The following is a 6,621-nucleotide window of genomic DNA, read 5'->3' on the forward strand; positions in this document are numbered from 1 at the left end:
TCCTCTCTTTTTAAAACAGCTTTATTGGCCAAGTATGGTGGCTCACACCTGTAATCCCAGCACTCTGGGAGGTCCAGGCTAGCAGATCACCAGAGGTCAGGAGTTAGAGACCAGCCTGGCAACATGGTGAAACCCCATCTCTACTAAAAATATAAAAATTAGCCAGTCGTGGTGGTGCGTATCTGTAATCCCAGTTATTCAGGAGGCTGAGGCACGTAAAACACTTGAATCTGGCAGGTGGAGGTTGCAGTAAGCCGAGATTGTGCCATTGCACTCCAGTCTGGGTGACAGAGCAAGACTCTGTCTCAAAAAAATAAAAAATAAAAGAGCGTTGTTGAGGTACGATTTTTGTGCCACAAAATTCACCCATTTTAAGTGAGCAATTCAACTTGTTTTAGTCCGTTTGCAGAGCTGGGCCACCATCACCACAATGTAATGTTAGAACATAGCCCTTTTACAGTCAGTCCCCATTCTCCCACCATGGACACCTCCCACCAGCCCTTGGTACTCATTAATTTCCAATTTCACTATTTCCTGTCTCCATACTCTATCTATTCTGGACATTTTACATACATGGAATCATACTGTGTTAGTCCATTTTTGCAATGCTGCAGAGGAATAGCTGCAACTGGGTAATTTATCAAGAAAAGAGATTTAATTGGCTCACGGTTCTTCAGGCTGTACAGGAAGCATGGTACCAGATCTGCTTCTGGTGAGGGCCTCAGGAAGCTTCCAGTCATGGCAGAGGCAAAGCGGGAGGATGTGAGCCATATGGTGAGAGCAGGAGTGAGAGAGGGAGTACGGTGTGGGGGGCGGTTGATGCCACTCTTCAACAACCAGATCTCGTGTGAACTCACTGAGCAAGAACTCACTCATCACCAAGCGGATGGCACTAAGCCATTCATGAGGGACCCACCTCCACAAACTAAACGCTTCCCAGCAGGCCCCACCTCCAACATTGGGGATTACAATCCAACATGAGATTTGGAGGGGACAAACATCCAAACCATGCCACATACAATATAGGGTCTTTTGTGTCTGACTTCTTTCACCTAGCATAATGCTTTTGAAGTTCATCCATGTTGTAAATGTTTCCACACTTCATTCCTTTTTATTGCTAAGTAGTATTCCTTCATATGGATGCATCACATTACATATATCCCTTCATCCATTGATGGAAATTTGAATTATTCCCACTCTCTGGCTATTGTGAATGGCCAAAATACTATGGACATTCATATTCAAGTATTTGTGTGGATATCTGTTTTCATTTCCCTTGAGCAGACCTAGGAGTGGAATTGCTTGGTCATGTGGTAACTCTGTTTACTATTTTGAGAAAACACTTTTTCAAAGCCACTGCACCATTTGGCATTCCCACCACAATGGATGAAGGCTCCAATTCTTGACTTCCTCACCAACACTTGTTATTATCTGCCTTTCTAGTGTAGCCGCCCTGGCGGGGGTAAAGTGGTGTCTCACTGTGGTTTTGATTTGCGTTTCCCTGAGGATGCAAAGCACTAAGCATGTGGAGCAGCTTTCTGTGGGAAAATCTTCTTTGGAAATGACTGTTCAAATCCTTTGTCCATTTTGTAATTGGGTGATGTGTCTTTTTTACCATCTCCCTTTTTGCAGATGGGAAGATCAAGACTCAGAGAGGCAGAGCAGCTCGCAGGGACCAAGCAGCCTGACTCCTGGGTACTGCCCTACCCCAAGCTGTCTCCAGATCCCCATTTGATCTGATACCCTGTGGGCAGGGTTAAATGCTGGGTGGGAGTCAAACTTTTGCTTCTTTGGAAACAGGGGCTGGAAGATTCCACAGTGCTCCTGCTTTCAGAGGCCTATGATTACCAGAGAAGTTCCAGAGAAAGGCACTTTGCTTCAGCCTGCTCCCCTCACCCAGACAAGCCTGCACTTCGTCCAGAATGAGGGACCAGGTCACAGCCCAGGCCCTTCCCGCCAGGTGCTCTGAGTTTGCAGACGTGTGTCATGGACCGCATGGCTCCCTCAGCCTCCTGCCCACCTTCCTCCCAGCCCTCCACTTGGGAGCATGGCCTGCTTTCTCCCGACCTCAGGCCTTGGCTCTGCTTCCTAGCTACTATTCTCGTCTCTTCTCTGCAGTGCAGTGATTGCACTAATGGCCCTCTGGGTAACACCCCTGCTGGGCTGACCCAGCTCTCCTCTAGAAGTCATCGGTCAGTCCTCTCAATGGACATTGAGTTAGCATCTGCTTGGTGCATGATGCCAGGGACATAGAGAAAACAGGACAGTCTGTGACCCTGACAAACCCCCAGCCTGGTGGAGGAGGCAGAACCATCAATGACTGAGGGCAGTGAAGTTTTATGGGAGCAATACTAGGTATGAAAAGTCTGTTGGAACACTGTGGGGGGTAGGAGGGGTAGGAGGCGGAAGTGAAACAACTTCGTAGACAGCCCTACTGTTGGAGGGGAGGGGTGGGAAAGGGCGTTCCAGGCAGAGGAACAGCAAGAACCATGGCAGAGAGGTGCAAAATATGTTTAGAGAAATGCAGGTTGCTCTGTTTTTGGGGGGTGTAAAGGGAAGGAGTGGGGACCTGACAGGGCTGGGGTCACAGGGGTCCTTAAATCTCATGCAAAGGAGTTTGGAACAGGGGGCAGCAAATGAGGGATTTAAGCAGGGAAGGGGCTGATCAAATCTATAGTCTGGAAAAAATACAACTACAAGGATCAGTCTCTATTTATTTATTTTATTTACTTTTTTTGAGACTCTCACTCTGCCGCCCAAGCTGGAATGCAGCAGCATGATCTTGGCTCACTGCAACCTCCGCCTCCCGGGCTCAAGTGATCTCCTGCCTCAGCCTCCTGAGTAGCTGGGATTACAGGTGCCTGCCACCACACCTGGCTAATTTTTGTATTTTTAGTAGAGACAGGGTTTCACCATGTTGGCTAGGCTGGTCTCAAACTCCTAACCTCAAATGATCCACTCACCTCAGCCTCACAAACTGCTGGGAATACAGACATGAGCCACCAAGCCCAGCATAGTTTATCTTTAAATTCAGCCCTTGCTGCTCCCTGGGACCTCTTGTGCTGCCAAGTAATTCCACTACATTTCCCAAACCATTCACAATCCCACTCTCTTAAATGACCATTTCACACCTTCCTTCTCCCATAGCTCTGACACCTCCTTCCTAACCTCCTACTCAGCTAATGACCTTCCTTGCTACTTATAAAAAAGAGAAACAACCAGAAGAGTCAGCCCACACCCATCCATCACCTCATTCCCAACTTATGTGACTCTGTGCTCTGTGGTTCCTTCCGTTGCTATGAGTGAACTCTCCCACTCTTGCCTGAGACCAATTCCTCCCCTTATGTATTGGACCCCTTCTTCTAGGAAGGACATCTATCAGATGGCCCCTGTCTGCTGGGTCATTCTCCTCACCATACAAATCTCTACCTTACTGATATGGTTTGTCTGTGTCCCCATGCAAATCTCATCTTGAATTGTAGTTCCCATAATCCTCATGTATCATGAGAGGGACCCAGTGGGAGGCAATCAAATAATGGGAGCGGTTACCTCCATGCTGTTCTCATGATAGTGAGTGGGTTCTCACAAGATCTGATTTTATAAAGGGCTTTCTCCACTTCGCTCTGCACTTCTCTTTCCTGCCGTCATATGAAGAAGGACATGTTAGCTTCCCCTTCCACTATGATTGTAAGTTTCCTAAGGCCTCCCTAGCCCTGCAGAACTGTGAGTCAATTAAACCTCTTTTCTTTATAAATTACCCAGTCTCAGACATTTCTTCATGGCAGCATAATAACAGACCAATATACTCTTGCCTTAAGGTAATTTCTCAAGCCTCACTTTTTTTTTTTTTTTTTTTGTTTTGACCCTACATGTCCCTCCAGATACTGGCTCATTTCTCTGGTCATTTTCACAATAAAATTTTACAAAAGAGTTGTGAATTTTTCTCCAGTCACATTCAAACTAAAGAACTGAATCAGTTAAAAGAGAATGAAACTGAACATGAAACTCTAAAACTCTCATGAAGATTTGAAAAAGAACTCAATAAAATTTCTAGACATGAAAAATATATTAATTGAAATTTAAAAATCAGCCTGTGGAGAACTGGAGATGGCGACAGCCCTGGACATCAAGATTAAAAGAGCAAATAAAGTTTATGACACTGGAGAGGTGCTCTCCGGTGTTGTGGTAATATCGGGTAAAGATTCAGTCCAACACCACAGAGTGTCTTGGACCACGGAATGAACTGTAAACCTCCAGCTCAGTGCCAAAAGTGTGAGTGTGTTTGAAGCTTCTTATAATTCTGTTAAGCCTATCCAGATTATCAACAGCACCATAGAAATGGTGAAGCCAGGGAAATCTCTCAGTGGCAAAACAGAAATCCCTTTTGAGTTTCCTCTGCACGTGAAGGGTAACAAAGTTCTGTATAAAACTTATCATGGCACGTTTGTCAACATTCAGTACACACTGTGCTGTGACTGAGGCAATCTCTGTTGGCCAAGGACTTGACAAAGACATGTGAATTTATCATTCACTCTGTTCCTCAGAAGGGAAAGTTGACTCCCATTCCTGTGACCTTCACGAGTACACCTGAAACCTTACAGAACATCAAAGAGAGAGCTTTGCTTCCCAAATTTCTCATTCGAGGACATCTCAACTCAACAAACTGTCATCATGCAGCCGCTAAGGGGAGAGCTGGTGGTGAAGAGCTCAGAGGCACCATCAGAAGCATGGAACTGCAGCTGGTGTGCGTGGAGACATGCGGGTGTGCAGAAGGCTATGTCCATGAGGCCACGGGGATTCAGAACATTCAGATCACCGACAGTGACGTGTGCAGGGGCCTCTCTGTCCCCATCTACATAGTCTTCCCCAGGCTGTTCACCTGCCCTATGCTGGAGACCACCAACTTCCACGTGGAATTTGAGGATAACATTGTGGTGCTTCTCCACCCTGACCACCTCATCACGGAGAACTTCCCGCTGAACCTCTGCACGATATAGTCCAGAGGAGGTAGGCACCGAAAACCAGAGTGGCCATCTGAAAATCCAGCTGGTTATTCAAATCCTAAGGGGAGCTACAGCCAGTGGCATTTACTTGCTTTTGTGATTATTCAGTATCAGAAATGAAACAGACCCTCAAATTAACTTTCCTTCCTCATTTCTTCGAGGCTTCCAACAGGCGCCTCTACTCAGACCTTTTCTTTGAAATTCAACACGTTTTCTTAATGCTATTTGCAAGACCATTTCACAGAAAACACTGACTGTGGCTCCTCCCTTCCCTGTTCCTTTTTAGGTACAGGAAACAATTGTGACAGCAGTTTGAGCTTTTTTGGAAAGTGGGATCATGGGGACAAAAGGGAACCTTTCTCTGAGTTGCTAATGGATGTAGCCAGAGACTCCCCACAGCAAAGGGTCTGTGACCAGCTGACATCCAGGACGACTGCAAGCATACTCGATGGTTAGGAAGCTTGTAGATACTCTCCAAGGCGGAGCACCAAGTGCTAGCTGCTGGAAATGGGTGCCTTCCCTCCACCCCACTCTGTTCTGTAGTTCTTTCTATAACAGTTTTCATTATAACTTTAAAATTTTTAAGCAACTGGAAAAGGGTGTTTCTTGCTCTCATGAGGGGATTTGGCTGGTGCTGAAATGTTTCAAAGTCTCAAGAACTGGCATAAAATATCCTGCTGCCATTTCCTTGAATGTATATATATAGAGAGAGGGTTTTCCCTCTGTCTCCCAGGCTAAGAGCAGTAGCAGAATCACAGCTTACTGCAGCCTCGACCTCCCTGGCTCAAGCGATCCCTACCCTCAGCCTCCTAAGTAGCTGAGACTACAGGTACATGCCACCACATTCAGCTAATTTTTAAGTTTTTTGTAGACAGGGTCTCCCTATGTTGCCCAGGCTGGTCTTCAACTCCTAGACTCAAGTGATCCTCCCATCTTGGCCTCCCAAAGTGCTGAGATGACAGGTGTGAGCCACTGCGCCCAGCAGTTTCCCAGAATGTATTTAAATGCAAAGTTATAGAAGGGGAAAACATGTATATTTTCTCCTGTCTTACTGGGTAGATTCTGAGCCGCAGGAGACCCATGTGCATGGCGGGTGAAGGCCCTTCTTCCCAAGGTGGTAGCAGGAAACAGTCCTTGACTTGATGAACTTGGTCTGCCTCTGAGCCACCTGAGAAAGCTGTTTTTTGGCCTGAAGCCAGCATTTCCTCAGTCTCCCTTTGTGGTTCGAAGGATAGAATCTGCTACAATACATTTCTTCCTTGAAATCCTGCCACTGTTTCATTGGCCCACAATTAACAGGACCTCAAAGTAAGCCATGCTGCTTTGCACATACACTAGCCTTCCTTCGTACTTTTCATTCTGGACGGGCTCGGGCAAAACAGGCTCAGGCCAAAAGCTTCTCAAGCTGTACCTCCACTGTCCTGAAACAGTGTTCAGTGACATGATGGCAAGGGTAAACAAGCCTGATTTAGGCGCCACTTTATCCAACAGCTTCACCCGTGAAATTAATAACACTTACCTGAGTCACCTGAAACTTGGTTCCCAGAAAATACATTTCTGGTTTATAAATCTTTTATGCTCACATGACATTATTGATTTGATGATGTGTTTAAACTGA

General features: G+C 46.2%; 1 pseudogene; it reads left to right on the plus strand.

Annotated features, from left to right (window-relative positions):
* Nucleotides 1-4,107: 4,107 nt before the first annotated feature.
* Nucleotides 4,108-4,997, plus strand: LOC105708363 (vacuolar protein sorting-associated protein 26C-like; annotated as a pseudogene).
* Nucleotides 4,998-6,621: the final 1,624 nt, after the last annotated feature.

Source organism: Aotus nancymaae, unplaced genomic scaffold (assembly GCF_030222135.1).
Source record: "Aotus nancymaae isolate 86718 unplaced genomic scaffold, 86718_ANA_hifiasm-v0.15.2.pri h1tg000053l, whole genome shotgun sequence".
Classification (NCBI taxonomy): domain Eukaryota; kingdom Metazoa; phylum Chordata; class Mammalia; order Primates; family Aotidae; genus Aotus; species Aotus nancymaae.